The 17,621-nt window shown below is 40.1% G+C and overlaps 1 long non-coding RNA gene across 1 annotated transcript in view; it reads right to left on the reverse strand.

Annotated features, from left to right (window-relative positions):
- Positions 1-6,975: 6,975 nt before the first annotated feature.
- The window catches only part of LOC138748352 (uncharacterized), a 31,954-nt gene continuing 21,308 nt past the window's right edge, over positions 6,976-17,621 (reverse strand). Inside the window, exon 6 of the long non-coding RNA XR_011347963.1 lies at positions 6,976-7,227. This is a non-coding gene — a long non-coding RNA (uncharacterized lncRNA). The remainder of the gene's footprint in view (positions 7,228-17,621) is intronic.

Consider the following 17,621-nt stretch of genomic DNA (forward strand, 5'->3'; position numbering starts at 1 on the left):
TGATCTAGTTTGACTTGACTTTACCCTGTTGACTCTCAACCAGATGACTTGGAAATGGAGGTGATCGAGGGCCTTTCTTCCTTTTCAACAGTAATATATCGTGGCTTCCTCATTTAAGAAAGGTTTCCTCATTTAAGAAAGCCATGAAAGACCTCAACAATGAAGACGCTGTTTACAGCCGGTGCCGCACGGATGGCAGTCTCTTCAATCTGAGCCGCCTGCAAGCTCACACCAAGACACAAGAGAAACTTGTCCGTGAACTACTCTTTGCAGACAATGCCGCTTTAGTTGCCCATTCAGAGCCAGCTCTTCAGTGCTTGACGTCCTGTTTTGCGGAAACTGCCAAAATGTTTGGCCTGGAAGTCAGCCTGAAGAAAACTGAGGTCCTCCATCAGCAAGCTCCCCACCATGACTACCAGCTCCCCCACATCTCCATCGGGCACACAAAACTCAAAACGGTCAACCAGTTTACCTATCTCGGCTGCACCATTTCATCAGATGCAAGGATCGACAACGAGATAGACAACAGACTCGCCAAGGCAAATAGTGCCTTTGGAAGACTACACAAAAGAGTCTGGAAAAACAACCAACTGAAAAACCTCACAAAGATAAATGTATACAGAGCCGTTGTCATACCCACACTCCTGTTCGGCTCTGAATCATGGGTCCTCTACTGGCATCACCTACGGCTCCTAGAACGCTTCCACCAGCGTTGTCTCCGCTCCATCCTCAACATTCATTGGAGCGCTTTCATCCCTAACGTTGAAGTACTCGAGATGGCAGAGGTCGACAGCATCGAGTCCACGCTGCTGAAGATCCAGCTGCGCTGGGTGTGTCACGTCTCCAGAATGGAGGACCATCGCCTTCCCAAGATCATGTTATATGGCGAGCTCTCCACTGGCCACCGTGACAGAGGTGCACCAAAGAAGAGGTACAAGGACTGCCTAAAGAAATTTCTTGGTTCCTGCCACATTGACCACCGCCAGTGGGCTGATCTCGCCTCAAACCGTGCATCTTGGCGCCTCACAGTTCGGCGGGCAGCAACCTCCTTTGAAGAAGACTGCAGAGCCCACCTCACTGATAAAAGGCAAAGGAGGAAAAACCCAACACCCAACCCCAACCAACCAATTTTCCCCTGCAACCGCTGCAACCGTGTGTCTGCCTGTCCCGCATCGGACTTGTCAGCCACAATCGAGCCTGCAGCTGACGTGGACATTTACCCCCTCCATAAATCTTCGTCCGCGAAGCCAAGCCAAAGAAAAGACAGTTATATATCAGTTGCACTTCTGCCCTTGCTGACTCCACCATTCGCCAAAGAAACCAATCGCTTGGTATCATGAAGGCAAAGATGGTTAATTTATGAAGGCATTTTGTTAAGGTTCTAATTGATCAAAGTGAGGAGTTTAAGGTTATGTGGTATGGAGCAGGAATTACTTACTTTGGTGAGGTTGGCTTGCAATATTACTATTGATACCTTAGGGATTTGGAACTCCCATCCTCAAAAACTTCATGTGAAACCAATTGGAAATTTTGATAGGAACTTGTTAAGGGTGGATGTTCAGATATAACAAGACAAAGAGTTGAATGGAGTTGAGATGCAAATCAGACATGAACTAATTAAATGGTGCATGATGCTTGTGCAATAAAATGGCCTTTCCCTGTACCATTCTTTCTGTAAGAGTTGAATATGGATCAATAGCAATCCTTATTCATCTGCTTTGTGCTTTGGTCTGATGACCCTTTGAGTATTATATCTAGTTTTGCTTGTATTTAAATATTAGACACAGCACAATAATGAACCTATAGCCCCGTGGCAATGGTAAAAGACTGAAAAACCCTTCTTACCCAGAAGGATGTTCATATGTAATACAGTGCCAGCTAAAGACAAGTTACCTTTTCTTGTCCTTTAACATACAGACATTAGATTGCCTATGTTCCTGCCACAATGGAAAATTAGATGCTGGAGTGTTTGCATTGGGAAAGGAAGTTAGATGAGTTTACATGCTGGATGCGAGTCAACTTAAGAATGGATGATCAAGAGTCTCCTTGTGTACACATAGTTTTCCTGTTCTAATTTTTAATCACTATCTTGCACTCAATCTGCTTTCTCTACAACTTGCGTTCTGGCCTATTTGTTCCTGATTCCTGTCATCACAACACCACACACCCACTAATGGAACTTGCTACCTATCTCCTACACTGTCTCTTTCTCCAAATGGTGTGTGATGTACTGCTAGCCATGATCACACCAAACTCTGCAAGAACACCTCACAGTGAACTTTGTTTAAAATATAAGATAGCTGGAGAGGGTGAAACATTTATTTTCAAGCACTTCCATTAGCTTGGTTACTGGCCCAGTGGCATCATCATTTATTGAGGTCAATTGCTTCAATTTATTCATGCTTTATTTATTTATCCTTTATTTATTTTCTCATCCACTGCTTGCTTATTTGTGGCTTGGCTATCTTATTTTCTTTTCTATATTGATTACAGTGGTTTGTTTATCCTCCTGCATCAGAAGGTATCTTAGAATTACAGTGGCCCTACTGAAAGATTGCCCACTGCAATGGAGGAATTTTATTTTAGAAAAGAATCCAAGCCAATAACTTAATGGTTACCTTTCTCCTGAATATTGGAGAGCAAAAGCAGATGGAACCCGACATAAACCAAATTGCACCATTTGTCTGAATGTCAATGCACTCTGAATTCAAATCCCAGTGTTTGTTCATCTGAAATGACCCTTCTCGACAGCGTCTCCTGGCACCTTTTTTTGTTGGAGGTACTGCTGTTCAACTGAGGCACCGCACTTTGGCTTGGTTAAATCAACAGGAAAGATATTGGGATTCAGTTGATAAAGAGAGCAATTGTCTCAGCAAGTGAACACGCTTCCTCCACTATTACCAGCAGGGTATTTTGACATTTCATTCACCTGCTGTTCATTTGTATTTGTTCCAGGCTAATTGGTTGATTATTAATACTGATTTCTCTTCAAAAGTGACCCTTGGCCACATTTCTATGAGCTGCCCTGAAGATATAAGCGCAAGTTCCTTCTTTGTAAATCCAATGAATTGGTATTCGGGATAAGAAGATGATTCATGGTGGCACCGTATCAAAAATCTTCCTCTCCTCCTTCAAATCTCCTGAGGACGAGAAGCTTCGATCGGTTTGTGGCATGGTTAACGTAGCAGTTAGTTCAATGCTATTACAGCGTCATTGACCTGAGTTGGAATCTGGTGCTGTCGAAGTATGTACGTTTCCCCATGACGGCATGTGTTTCCTCCAGGTGCTCCACATTCACCACAAGTTCCAAAGATGTAGGGGGCTAGTCAGTTAATTGGGTGCATTTGGATGACACAGGATTTTGGGCCAGAAGGGACTATTGTCAAGCTGTATCTCTGAATGAAAAATTAAATTAAATTAAATCTCAGGCACTAGGTTGTCACTAGGAAAGATGTAGCTGATGACAACCCCATGATGCAAAATTAAGGATATTAGTGGGTGGTAGAAATAACGAATTGTGAAAACAGCTCACTTAGAGCCAGAAATTAATTCCTCACAAATGCCTCTTATATCTTAAATTGGAAACATGTCCAGTGAAAATACATGGGAAACCAGGGCTGACAATTGCTTGTATAAATTTACATTCAGAGTAGGCTTCTGTTAAGCTGCTGTATAATCTGGATATGTAATTTACATATTTTTTCTTGGTTTTTTTTCAAAAATTGTAACTTTTGCATAAATTGGATAAGTAATAGGCCTATAGATTTCCCATTTGATTTTTTTTCTTTATCTATTCAACTTATGTGACATGGATGCAGCAGAGCAGAGGATCTATCCTTGTAAATCAATCAGCTGTAACAGTTCTCTGCTATATATCTATGGATCAGTATCAAATTAACTTCACTACCCCTGTATCTTCCAGTGTTAGTCTAACCAAGATGGGAAATGTCTTACCTCACTGATCCTCATCTGCTGTTAGATCATGGTTCAACAATGCCTGTCATTCTGTTGCTTCTCTTCAATAGCGGTTGATCAGTCAGAAGGTTCCCAAGCCAACCTGTAATTTCTGTAAAGCCTTCTGTAAGGTGATTTATACTGAGTGGTTTATTCGTACTCTCACCTCCTTCAACATCTGCTGCTTCTGATCTCCTTCCAAACCTTTGTGATATCTCTCAACCTTTCTTAGCAGCATCCTACTCCCTGATTCTATCGGAGTGAATGATTTTTTTTAAATTCACCTTTCCTCACGATCCACACAGTTTACTGTTGTTCCATTTCTTTCTGATCGTTACAATTGCAGAAGTCTTTGAGCTCAGGTTGCAGGCACTTTACATCAGTGGTTTTCAAACTGTCCCTGAACTCACATTTCACCTTAAGCAATCCCTATGCCATCAGTGCTCAGTGATTAGTAAGGGATTGCTTGAGGTGGTATGTGCGTGGGAAGGGAAGGTTGAGAATCACCGTTGTTTTAATTGTTCCTAATTGACTCGTTATGTGCACGGTTTCATAACTTCAAAGGAAATGGGCCAATGACAAATTTTCTCAAGCAAAATATTTCAGTAACAATTGGGTCGAGAGCAGTGATTCTCATCCTTCCCTTCCCACTCACATCCCACCTTAAGCAATTACTTACTAATCACAGAGCTCTGATGGCATAGAGAATACTTAAAATGGAATGTGAGTTTAGGTGGGGCAGTTCAAATCCCACGTGACTAAAAGAATTTTGTACGTTCTCCTTGTGCTTATGTGGGTTTTCCCCGGGGGCTCTGGTTTCCTCCCACCGTTCAAAAACGTACTGGGGGCATAGGTCAACTGAGTGTAATTGGGTGGCATGGGCTCATGGTATGTCTAATACCATTCGATAGTATGTCTAAATCTAAATTTAAATGTTGTTGTATTGGTAATAACTGCTTCAATCACTTTGTTGCTGATTCAGAGTGGTCTGATATTTTGGTCATTAATTACCCTTGCTATGTCTTCAATTTTGGGAAACTGTCAGATCTCCAGGCAGATGAGTCCAACGTCACAACAGTGCGGGAAATCTTTAGGCATGGCCACTTCTGAACCACAAGTTTGAACAGTGGATCTAGATTGTTGCCAGGTGCCAAGCATTTGTTGGGCCTAGTGCACTCAGCTGTTTCTTGATGTCATGTGGAATGAATCAACCCTCCTTTTAATAGAGTTCCCCCTTCCCTCCCCCTCCCCCTCCCCCACGGTGCGTAAACCTACACCATCATCTGACAGCAGCTTTAATTGGAAATACTAACTTTGAATGTTGCATCCCCACCAAAAATAAACATACAGTATTCATACAAATCCCTGACAGAGTACATTACTCCAATAATTGCAATCTCACAACTTCAAGATGATTCAGAAGCCCTTTAAAAATCAGCCCAGTCTTTGCACATTAAACGTGGAACGTTCTTCCAGTTTTTCAGTCCCTTTAAGTCTTCCCAGCAGCAAATGCACATCGAAGACTTGGGACGCACGTTTGTCCGAGACATTCATCTGCCTTTAACTTTCCATACTAGGGAAGGGAAAATCGTTAAAAAAAAAAGAGGCCAAAACTGTTGGGTGGAGATATCGTGTCATTTTCAGGTACCTCATCAACCGCTTGAATGCATGAATGCTGGTATGTATTGGATCTTGTTTTTTCATTATCACTGAATAAATGAAGAATTAGAGCTGGCCATATTGTTCATTGGCACTACGGAGAAGTGAGAAGATGTTTTATTAGGAAGGGGAGTCATTAAGCACTGCAGACATACTGCCAAGACACCAAATCATAATGTGGCAAAGGTCCCTTGTCCCAAAGCAGGAGTTCAATTCAATCAGATTTATGGCCTCCCTGGGGCAGATAGAATAAGACTCCTCATTCAGAGCTCACATTACTCTTGTCTCAGAGTCCTCTTTGTATTCCCACCTCTCAGAAGCTTTCTCATGGTTCAGTTCCATCTTGTACAAGCCAGACAGCACACAAGATTACACCTGAATGACTGGTGGAGGCAGGTAACCTCGCACAATATCTAACAAATATTTAGTCGAGCATCTGAATCAGCCATGCTCAGCAAGTTATGGGCTAGAAGGTGGTAAATTGATAGATGGTTGGCATGGATATGTTGGATAAAAGGGCCTGCTGCATGACTCTAAACCACTTCATTCAACCTGCTTCTGCCAACACTCACCTTTCACACCAGGTGGTCTCATTTATTATTTTTTGCACAAAATCCACTTGATTTCTGAGATGAGCATTCTCTCCTTTTGATACAGAACATAAAGTCCTATCCCAAATGGAAAATGGAGTTTGGAATCAATATGTGCAATAAAAATGTCTTGCATATTTTTAGACGAAACAAGCTTCAGTTTTCTTTCCAAAATTGGGGGTGGGGGGGGGGGCGCAGGGAGGGAGAATAGAATTCATGAAAGAATATTTAAATATTAGGAATTTATGAAGATCACCATTTAGGGTGAAGTGTGGAACTTCACATAGTGCACAAGGTCACACATAGGTTCACAGTCCATAACAAGAAGGACTTTAAATTTAGGTATCATTAAAGATGAAATTGATACGCTTTGTTTTCCTACTTTTTACTCCCTTTTATTTTCTTTTTTTTTAGTTAGAGAGGATCTTGCAATAAAATTTTTTTTCTCTTTTTTTTTCTTTCAGTTTTATAAGTGGAGAAGAACTTTAGTTAATATATATTTGCTAAATCTAATACTTTTTTTCTTGCACATTTGTTAATACATGTTTGCAATGTAAATGTTCTCTTGTTGAATACAACTCAATAAACAGAATGAAAATGAAAAGAAAAATGAATTACACTGGACAACAAAATTTTCAAAAGGTTTGCTTCCTGAAAAAAACTTGGCAATTACGATAGGAAACTTCAAGCTGAATGCAAAGATAATTTTAGATTTGCTGCATCTTAAAGGAAATTGGAGAAACATTAAATTAACTTTTATTGAATTTAGCAAGTTCAATCCCACAGTGATGCTGATACATTGCAATAGTTCAACTGACCTAAAAATGTCTTGACGTTGATTTTCATTTGTACACAGCATCTGATGCCTCTCCCGTCAGGGTCCAACAAGAGTCGGCCTGCATTGATGGAGTTCAGTGGCCCTGATGCCACTGTTCCATGGTCCTTGTGAAACCTTTCATCATGCTCATCTCTGGCTACACCAAGATCAGCAGGGAAGAAGACATTTCTGCTGTATTGAAAATTCCTGGAGACAATAAATGCTCTTGTTAAGTACATTCACTATGGCTGAAGAACATGCATATCAACATGTGTTCCATATCAATGTAATGCACAACATCTGTATATGTGAACTGCTTTTATAGCCTGTCTGGATCTATCCCTGACTAAATATGCCCAGGCTCAAGACAAACATTTGCATAGCATCTACACTGAGTGTAATGCTCGGTCATGCTTGGATTGACCAAAACAGCTTGCTTTTTGTGCAGTATACTAGTAGATTTAAAGTATAACAGGAAATACACACACACACACATATATATATAAAGCTGTTCTGGACACTAATATTCTAAGGTGATTTTTATGATCAGCGGCTCAAGATCTATAACATACACCAAAAAGTGTTCAGGAGCATGTAGGTCGGCACAATTACGAAGGCCAAAGGGTCTGTACTGTGCTGTATGTTCTACAAGGCCAAATCTTCATTGTCCAGTGTTATTAGTTCTTTATGTGTAGTGGGAAGATCAGTGTTGATAATTAGGTTACATAAGTACAGTGACTTTATATTTCTGATATTTAGTTCAAGATTTACGATCCATAGACCTGCTGTAGCAGCGATGGAGGAGGCACATCACAGTAATATGCCCATCCTATAAATGGGTCACTTGCCTGCATTTCAAGCCATGGCAACAGATAAGCAGATAGCTTCCTCGAAATATCATATTGCCTTTTGGGTTGAATTGCAAGGGGTATGTGTCTTTTTATCTTTTCCCCTCTCCAGGAGTCTAGGCTGAATCTCAAAATTAATATGTTAGCTATAAATATTCTATTTATTTTTAGATTGTTTTATATACTGTACAGGATGCTGGCAGCTGCACTGTGCAAGGTTAGTCCTGTAAGATCCTGTGAGGATATTTGCAAATGTGCTGCTTTTTATGCAGAAGTTTCATTCAGGGTTTAATGCAGCAAAGAACTGAGAAACCACATCAGCGGTCTAAGAGCAGAAATTACTTTTTCTTTATCCAAGACATATTTGATTTATTTTTGGAAGTCACTGGTTATTTAAAAAAAATGTTAGAATAATTTAAACCTGGGTGCTCGTGGTGACACAGCACGTAACAACATTGTGTAAAGTGGATAAACATGTGCTGCGGCCATGGTGTGTTACGAGATGCCTGGAAGCCACACGTACTGTTGTTTGCTATGAGTTTTTCGTCCCATCCCTGGTGTGCACTTTGCTTGTTGTGTTGAACCAGTGTTCACAACATCCCTTCCTCCCGAAACTCAACTTGCTTCACCACCAACCAAGGACCTATTGTGGGCAGCTGAAGCTTTCCAAGAAAACTTATCCAGCCCAAGCGACAGGGGAAATAAGATAGCTAAAAAGGAAGAGTGAGTCAGTCAGACGGACAACCTTTCTCATCTGTAACATTAGCTCATTCAAAACAGTGCTAAGCAGGAGTGAGGCTTTGGAGAGCAATTGGCAGTATTATTCATTGAAAAGAACGTTAATTCATCTTATTATATCAATTAAAACAGTTTCTCACTCCTAATAGCAAACAGTGTGATCCAATAGTCTTTATTTCTGAGCACTTCTTAAAAAAAAAAGTCCAAAGAAATCATGGACCCTTACAAAGCTCGACAACAACTGGCCTGCTGCATTCCCCAAGCCTTCCTTCATTTTTACCTCCATACTTTCTTTTCAGACAGTTATTCAGCTTAAATATGGCTTGTTTCTCCTATTATCCTTTACTTTCTGAATTGGATAATAGCTGATCAGAATAATGTGGGATGCTCAAATTGTGTCATGAGTGAGGCAGGAGTTTATTGATCGGGTGAAGGGGTTGGAGGTTGGAAGGTGGCGCACAGTTGTTTATGTTGGACTTCAGTGCACTCCTGCGGCTTTCATTGCCATTCTAAGGGCTCCTTCTCCATTTTGAGCAGACATGGACCAGGGACTCCGAGGGATTGTGTAGATAAGGATGTTTTATTATTTCAAGGAAACTTTGAGAACTTTAGATTTCTAATCCTGCTAGTATATCTTGAAGATTATGCAGACACAACATCCCTCCAGTGCCTTGAGATGTCTGTTACAAATAGAGGACAGGCAATCAATCCTGCCCTATAAGCCACAATGTTTTTGTCATTTTTTTTGGTCTTGATCCTCAGATTCTCTTCCTTCAGATGACCAAAGGCTACTTCATTGCTCAAACAATAGGGAGTGTCCTGGTTGGCTGTATCATAACGTGCAAAGTATCAGATTGGAGGTTAGAGGGTGATTAAAACTGCTGAGAAGATCACTGGGGTGGTGAGACTGTTGCACAATTCTAGAAATCTAAGTTATTTTTATGCACACTTATTTTGGATTACTATTTATATAGGTCATTTGTGTGTAGGGTGTACTATAGGTCTGTGTGTGTGCAACTGTGTGTGACTCTGGCCTAGAGATGCACTTTTTCGTCAGGTTGTATGTATTTGTACAATCCGATGACGATAAACTTGATCTTGAAAGTGAGGGTGAATTTCATCGTCGTTTTCTCCTTTCATTGAGGTATAGAAAGAGGTTCACATTTTCCAGGAAATGTTTAAATTCAGGTGGTTGTGCAATGGGGACGGATCGGTTGAGGCCTTTGATTTGCTGATGTCGCACATTTAGCCAGTTCGTTATTGTGCTTTAGTGAATTAGTCAATGAAGGCTTGTCCTCCAAGCATAGATTGCTCTCGATGACTGAAATTGGGATGATCTTTGTTCTAAAGTGAGCTCCGAGCAGAGCTTTTGGCAGCAACATTAGCATTTAGAGAAATGCTGGGATCGGAGTCCGAATCCCATGCTGTCTGTAAGGAGTTTGTACATTCTCCCCAAATCTGTGTACTCTCTCACCTTCCAAAATGCGTGGAGGTTGTACGTCAATTGGATGTAATTGGGTAGCATGGGCTCGTGGGCTGAAAGGGCATGTTCACGTACTGTATGCATGTATGTTTAAATTTAAAGTGTAGATGTCATTGGTTGAACAGTTTCCCTTCTGTATTGTAAATTGAATCTTCTCCTAAGGAATTTGTAGGCTATTTCAGTGAGGTAAGAAAAATTGCGATAAGCATTGTGGTGTTGATGCAGCCTTGCATGCTACCAGCCTGCACTAAGATTGGATCTTTTGCGGACATATTAGTTAAGATCATGACCGTGTTGCATCAATGCAACAAATATAAGACGGGGGGAAAAAAAAATCTGCAGTCAACCAAATTTCAAATATTCTGTAATCGCTCTTGCTTGATAGAGTCCAAAGTACGTACGGATTTTTTTTTAAAAGTGCCAGGGTCCCCTTAAAGCTCTTTGCCTTTATTTTGTACTTTGTTAGCAGAAACAACCTCCCACCAACCATTCAGTTCAGAACACTCTTCATTTATTAAAGTCAGCGTTTGAATGAAGTTTGTTGATGGTGACTAAGTTGAGGAAAACGTGACCATTTTTAAAGTGGGGTTGAGAGTGGCCCTTAAAATGTTTGTGAGTGGGAAGAATAGAGATCAGTGAAAATGAACCTGTTTAGAGAGAATGCATCACCACAAATATTCTGAATGGGTGGATATAACCTTGGAGTGATAATTTCTCACCATTTGTTTTCATTCCCAATGCCTCCACCATGTTCAATGAGAAAGAAATTTTTGGCTTTGGGTTGCTTCTTGCTGACTTGTAGTGATTAACCATGAAATAATATTTATGAAAGTCTCAAGTCAAATCTCAGAAGCCAGGTTGACTCACTGTTATATCAGTCACATGCTGCAGGTTCATTGATGAATTTATATACCTAATTGAAACTTGCATTTTAGTTCAGTACTTAAGGTAATACTGCATCATTTGAAATAAAATGGAATAACTGGAATCTTGCAGAGTGTAGTTTATTGTGGTTTACAAAATAACTACATTTTTTTTACATCACATGCACTTATTAATCTGCTGTGAGTATCTTTGGGACATTTGATGATGGATTCATTAATGCAAATTATTCTTCTCCACATTACACTTTTAGTCATGTGGGTGTGATAGTACAGATCTATCACCAATGTACATAGTGTATATAGTTACTGTATCTAGACTGTGCTTACAGCGATTGGCTGAGAGCTTAGCCACGCCTATTGTCTGGGCCTTAAAGGGTTGTGTCCCTAGCCAGGTCGGATCATTCCAGACTGGTCGGCCACCTGTGAAGAGCTCCTGTCTTTTGCTAATAAAAGCCTTGGTTTGGATCAACAAGTCTTTGGTTCTTTCGACGAGCTCTACAATTTTATTAGTAAAAGAATTTTTTTTGAAAGGGATGGAGCGTTTGACTCGGCCAGAAAAACTTGATATCGCGGGAGGACACTGTTTCGGTGCGGGACCTAGCTCAGGACGCGGTAGACCCAGCAAACCCCCCAACCCAACCTTCCCCAACTCTTTATTCCCCAGGCCCCGTGCCGCAACAGAAGGACCAACAGCACCCCAACAACCCGGGCCACCCTGCCGACAACATGACTGGGGAATTGAGCGAAGGAGCGGTCGCACCCGTCGAGCCCGCTGGCGACACCACTCCAGCAACCCCAATCCCAGGACCACGGCGGTCACGCCAGATGGTCAGACCCCCTGACCACTACAGTCCTTAACCTACCCCTTCCTTTCATACTCTCCCTCGTTTTTTTGTTTTTTTTCCAGGGTCAGTTCTCCAAGAAGGGGTGAATGTGATAGTACAGATCTATCACCAATGTATATAGTGTATATAGGTACAGTATCTAGACTGTGCTTACAGCGATTGGCTGAGAGCTAAGCCACGCCTATTGTCTGGGCCTTAAAGGGTTGTGTCCCTAGCCAGGTCGGATCATTCCGGACTGGTCGGCCACCTGTGAAGAGCTCCTGTCTTTTGCTAATAAAAGCCTTGGTTTGGATCAACAAGTCTTTGATTCTTTCGACGAGCTCTACAGTGGAATAAACGGTATATTCTGAATGCAGCAAAATTAAGAGAATAAAATCATTATATCAAACACAAAAATCTGTTAGAATAAAAGAAGTAACTTTTTTTGACGACAGCATGGCAACAGGCCATTTTGACCCATGAGCCCATGCCATCCAATTGCACTTTAGCTCCATTTGGACCTCTTACAAAGCTGAATTAACAATGTAAGTGTTTTAACACCATAGTAAGATTTGAATTCTGAATTTAAACTGAACTGCTGAAGGATTGTTGCATTGCTGGAGGGGCTGCCTTTTCGATGAGATGTTAAATTAAGGCGTGGATTGGTTAACATTAATTGATGATTGGCTCAACTAATCAAAAAACAGAGACTTGGCACTCAAGAAATGTTGAAATGCAAATTATTCAATTATGCATTTCATTTCTCTTTATCGGGTCTTGTCTATTGCCTGTCAAAGTAACTAATTCTGTGTGAAATAGGAAGCACAGTGGGTCTCCCATATCCCAAAGATGTAGAGGTTGGTTGGATGGCCATTGCAAATCAAATGTTCCTCAGCATTTCGGTTTGTGATAGAATCTGAGGAGAGTGGAAAGGGAATTTGGGTAAAACAAAATGGGGTTAGGATAGGATTAGTGTAAATGGGTGCTTAATGGTGAACATGGACTCAGTGGACAAAGGGCATGTATCCATGCTGTATAACTCCTCAGTGAACTGCACATTGCGACATGGAAAGCTTGGTAAAACTGCCTCTGCAGTACTGCGCTACAAATAACAAGTTTGTGAGCTTTGAATATCTTTCATGCATGCATGCATTATCAATATTTAGAGGGAAAAAAAAATGAAAAAGCAACGGTTTGGGATATTTCTCTCATTTGCCCAGGCAGCAGTTCCACTGTCTCAGGGAAATTGAAAACTGGAATATTTTTTTAATTGGTTTTGCTGTTAGCTTCAACAAAAATGATCAAAACATTCTTGCGGGTGCCCCTAAAAGATTGAATGGGCTGGAATCTTGTTATACAATATGAATATTTGAACATTTAATCACTGATTTTTCCTTATTTTAGTGGTAGTTTAACTTGTAATCCGTTGATATAGTGGACAGAAGTGTTTCATATGATCTTTGGATCATGTGCTAGCCCTTGTGATACAACATTGTGGAATGAAAAAAAAATTTCATATCCAGCAGTTAATATTTCCATCCATAGAAATCCAATACAATAAAAGATGCCATTGAGAAAAAGCCACGGAAAGCTAATTGTGATTCACAGATAATAGATTGGGCATCTTGAATGATGACCTTTGAATGAAATGATCTTACTGCAGACAAGCTTATAAAGTCCTGTCCTGCATCACCGTCAATCAGCTGCTTTTCTTAAGAGCTTACAGACGTCAGGTAGCTAAATCAGAGAGATTTTTTTTCTAAAGACCTAACATGAAAGGACAATATTTTAATGACTCTTCAGTCATTTATCTCTGACATTTTGAGGTCTTCAGGTTGTTTTGTCATCAATATTAATTATTCCTCATGCAATGATAAGCATTGAATTCTACTGCATATTTATATACAACGCAACATTAGGAAGTGCATCTAGCTGATTAAATTTTATAACCAACCTATTTGTAAAAAATGTAAATCTATTTAAAATTTTCTTCATGCTTTGTAGGAGCTAACACTAGCTGCATGTGACTGTTTGAGTTTTTCTGCAGCTTTATTTTAAATTCACTTTTGGTTTGCAGAGATTTTTCCTGAAGCCAACAATGTAGTCCAACATGTAGTTATTCACCTGACAGCTTTGGCTATAAACCGTGCTTTCCGCCATTAGAGATGAACCATCAGTGGCACTTTGAAAATGTCACTGGTTAGTCATGCAGCAGGGAGGCTGACACATAATCACAGCCACTTCTCATTGCAGCAGTATTGCTTTCAGAGCATTAAAGGCTGGATTTACTGCGTGGGGTTGGAAAGAGGCACTAGTGATTCAACCAGCCCACTATTCCAACCCCCTCTGAGATCTCTCATGCTTTGACGGAACTGTAAGTCAGACATCTACGAAAGCATGATTCAACAAAAAAAAGTCATTAATGCTTTATTTCTTCTTGCAAAGTAGGCTTATTGCACTTATTAAAACATAAAGGAAAATTACTGAAATTGCGTGTGACAACATTTATTATTTCTTTTCATTAGACCAATGCTGCAGTTACAGTTTTGGATAACAAAATAATTGCTGACGAGAAAGTGTTTTCAATTATATTTAATAGCCATAAAATGAGGCAGAAAGTGATTTGCAGCATTGGAAAACATTAATTGTGTAAATGGCAGAGAAAATAGCAGATAGCTGATTATGACATTTAATCGGGTAGCTTTCAATTCCGCCGCTCCATTGTCCAGTTCAAGCCCTTCTGGTAATCATCAGGCCTTTCTGGTAAGCCAGCATTTCTTCCAATTAAACATTATCTTTAGTCTTTGCAACAAAGTCCTCATCCCTGCCAGCAATCCCACCCCGACCGAACCACTGTCGTGGGTTAGAGCTAATTTTTGTAACATTCTGAACTCCAGCATCCTTATCTACTTCATCGTAAATGCCACCTCATGATATTATGCATTTGCTACAAAAATCATTGCCTGTCTTTTCATTAGCTCCAGTGTTGACTCTTCAACTTTTAGACTGTCTTATATCAGTTGTCATCGGTCCATATCGGCTACATCAAACCACCCATTCTCTTTCAGTTCCCACTGACCTCCAGTGACTACTGGAGGCCCAAACATTCCATGCTGTTTTAAGTTTCTTTAAGGTCTTTCCCCTCCTTATCACTGCAGCATTTCTCTCATAACTTATTCCACAGATCCCATCTCAAATACATAACCCAATCCATTTGTCCCACAATTGTCATCTGTTTCTTTCCTTATCTAAATGCTTTGTGGACTTGTATGCTGACATCTCTGTACCTTTTCACATATATTTAAATTTTTTTCCAGGTCTTCCACTTTTTCCATGCTTTTTCTCAGCTCTCTGAATGGACCATTTCTTGACTCAGTAATACTGTATACCTCAATAACTTCTTCAGATGCTTTTAGATGTTCTTTGTTTAAAGTACTGTACCAATGAAAAAGTTGTGTGCATCAAAGGCAGTAATAGAATTGAAATTATATTGTTGGGATCATGAGTTGTGAGAGTCAGAGTTGTGTGGTTGACAAATATTCAGAAGACTGTGAAGATGTATTTTTATTCTTATTTCGTCTTGTACCAAATTAAAAGTGTTGGAGGAATAGCTAAAGGGGTTTAAACATAGATTCAAAATGTCCAGGGGTTGCAGGTTAATTGGGGCATTTGGGCAGCATGAGCTCATGGGCCAGAAGGGCCTGTTACTGAGATGTATGTCTAAATAAATTTAAGAGAAAATGAGTAAAACACTTGTCATAAAATAAAACATGTAAAGCAAGGATCTGATTATAAATAAATGATTACAATCTAAGAAAGGCAAAAGTTACATATTGTGTTAGGAAAGGTAGACAAGGGTTGTGAATAGATAAATTAAGAAGAAGACTTTGATGTAGATAAGTAAGATGAAAGGATAAATGTAGCATTGCTAAGAAGCCATTAGATCTGTACATTGTTGAAGAGAGCAAGTGTGTAACTGAAAGGACTGCAGCATTTACCGGAGTGGGGAAAAAAATCTGGGATCACATGCAGATGACAAATAGCTCAAATAATATTCATACTGTCCCATCTTCAACTTAGAAATGTTTGAATGCATAGAGTAAAACAGATTAACTTCTCATCTTCCATCACTGGTAATAATAAACAAGGAACAAAATCTGTTTCTTCATGGTGCAGGGGATTCCTAGCATCACACAGGATGGAAATAGACTCCTTGGCCCTCTGAAACCATGCTGACCATCAAGCTTCATTTACATTAATCCGACACAAATCTGGTTTTATTCTCCCCGCATTCCCTTCAAATCCCCCCAAGATTCTGCCATTCAGCTAAAACAAACTATGATATGGAATAATGGTGCATCACAAAATAAGATGTGAGGGGTTTTAGTGATGTTCAATTATAGCTTAAGAAAAAATTAGACAAGTGACATTTGGTCGGAACAAGTTGGCAACATCATTATTTGCAAACACTTTTGGAAACAATAAAGAAAAAATAAAAATGGTCATTTGGGCTCTCTGTGCTAATGGCAAGTAAAATGTATGAAGGTTTTGAATTATCAAACTTTAGAGGATTATTTTATTTCCTTACACATACTGCAAGAGTATAGAAAATCTAAGAAAATATTTAAGAATAAAATCAGGAAGGTAAAAAGGTTACTTTGGCAGATAATGTGAAGGTAAAGCCAAAGGGCTTCTACAAGTAAGTTAAGAGTAAAAGGATGGTAAGGGACAAAATTGGTCCCAAGAAGATCACAATTGTCATGTATGTATGGAGCCTCATGAGTTGGGGGAGATCTTAAACAGTATTTTTCTGCATCAGTATTTACTCAGGAAATGGACATAGGGTATAAAGAAGGAAGGGAAATAAGCAGTAGTGGCACGGAGCATATAGAGATTGAAGAGGAGGAGGCCTGACATGATATTCTCTCGGACCTTGAGGGAGACTAGTGTAGAAATTGCAGGAGCCATGGAATTTATATTTCAAATGTCTTTACCCACAGATGAGGTGCCAGAAGATTGGAGGATAGCTCATGTTGTTCTGTTGTTCTGTCCAAAGTAAGGCAGGAAACTACAGGCTGGTAACCCTGACGTCAGAAGTGGGTACGTTATTAGAGGGAATTTTTTTTTAAATTTTGGGTAAATGAAGATATCCTAAATCAACATTTATCCAAATTTTTTTGGAGCTGAACTGACCAGGGATGTTGGGCTTTTGGCAGCGGCAGCTGCGGACCTCGGGCTACTTGCACAAATAGGACCCCCGGGCTACTGACATGAGCAGGACCATGGTGTGGAGGAGTTGGTGATCAGCGGTGGCCAGTATTTATTTTGGTGAGAATTAAACATTATTTTAATGCTTAAAAAGCCTAACCTTGTTGTTTGTTGTTGTTTAAACACTGTTACAAGTGATTTGCTGGTGCTACTGGGCTGTTTTTAAATAATGACCGGTTCTCCGAAAAAGAAACATTTATCTGAAACTGGCCAGGTCCCGATCATTTTGGATAATCGGAGTTGTAGTGTACAAGTGTTTGGCTAGCCAAGGGCTGATTAAGAATAGTCCGCATGGCTTTGTGTGTGATAGGTCATGTTTAAGTAATCATGGAGTTTTTCAGGAGGTTATCAAGAAAATAGATGAAGGAAAGTCTGTGGGCCTTTGACAAGTTCCTACATGGGAGGTTAGTTCAGAAGGTTCAGGTACTAGGTATCCATGGAGAGGTTGTAAACTGGATTCGAAATTGGCTGAATGGGAGAAGACAGAGAGTGGTAGTGGATGATTGCTTCTCAGACTGATTAGAGATGCACCTCAGGGATCAGCGATGGGATCATT

The sequence above is a fragment of the Narcine bancroftii genome, chromosome 13 (genome assembly GCF_036971445.1).
Source record: "Narcine bancroftii isolate sNarBan1 chromosome 13, sNarBan1.hap1, whole genome shotgun sequence".
NCBI classification, from domain to species: domain Eukaryota; kingdom Metazoa; phylum Chordata; class Chondrichthyes; order Torpediniformes; family Narcinidae; genus Narcine; species Narcine bancroftii.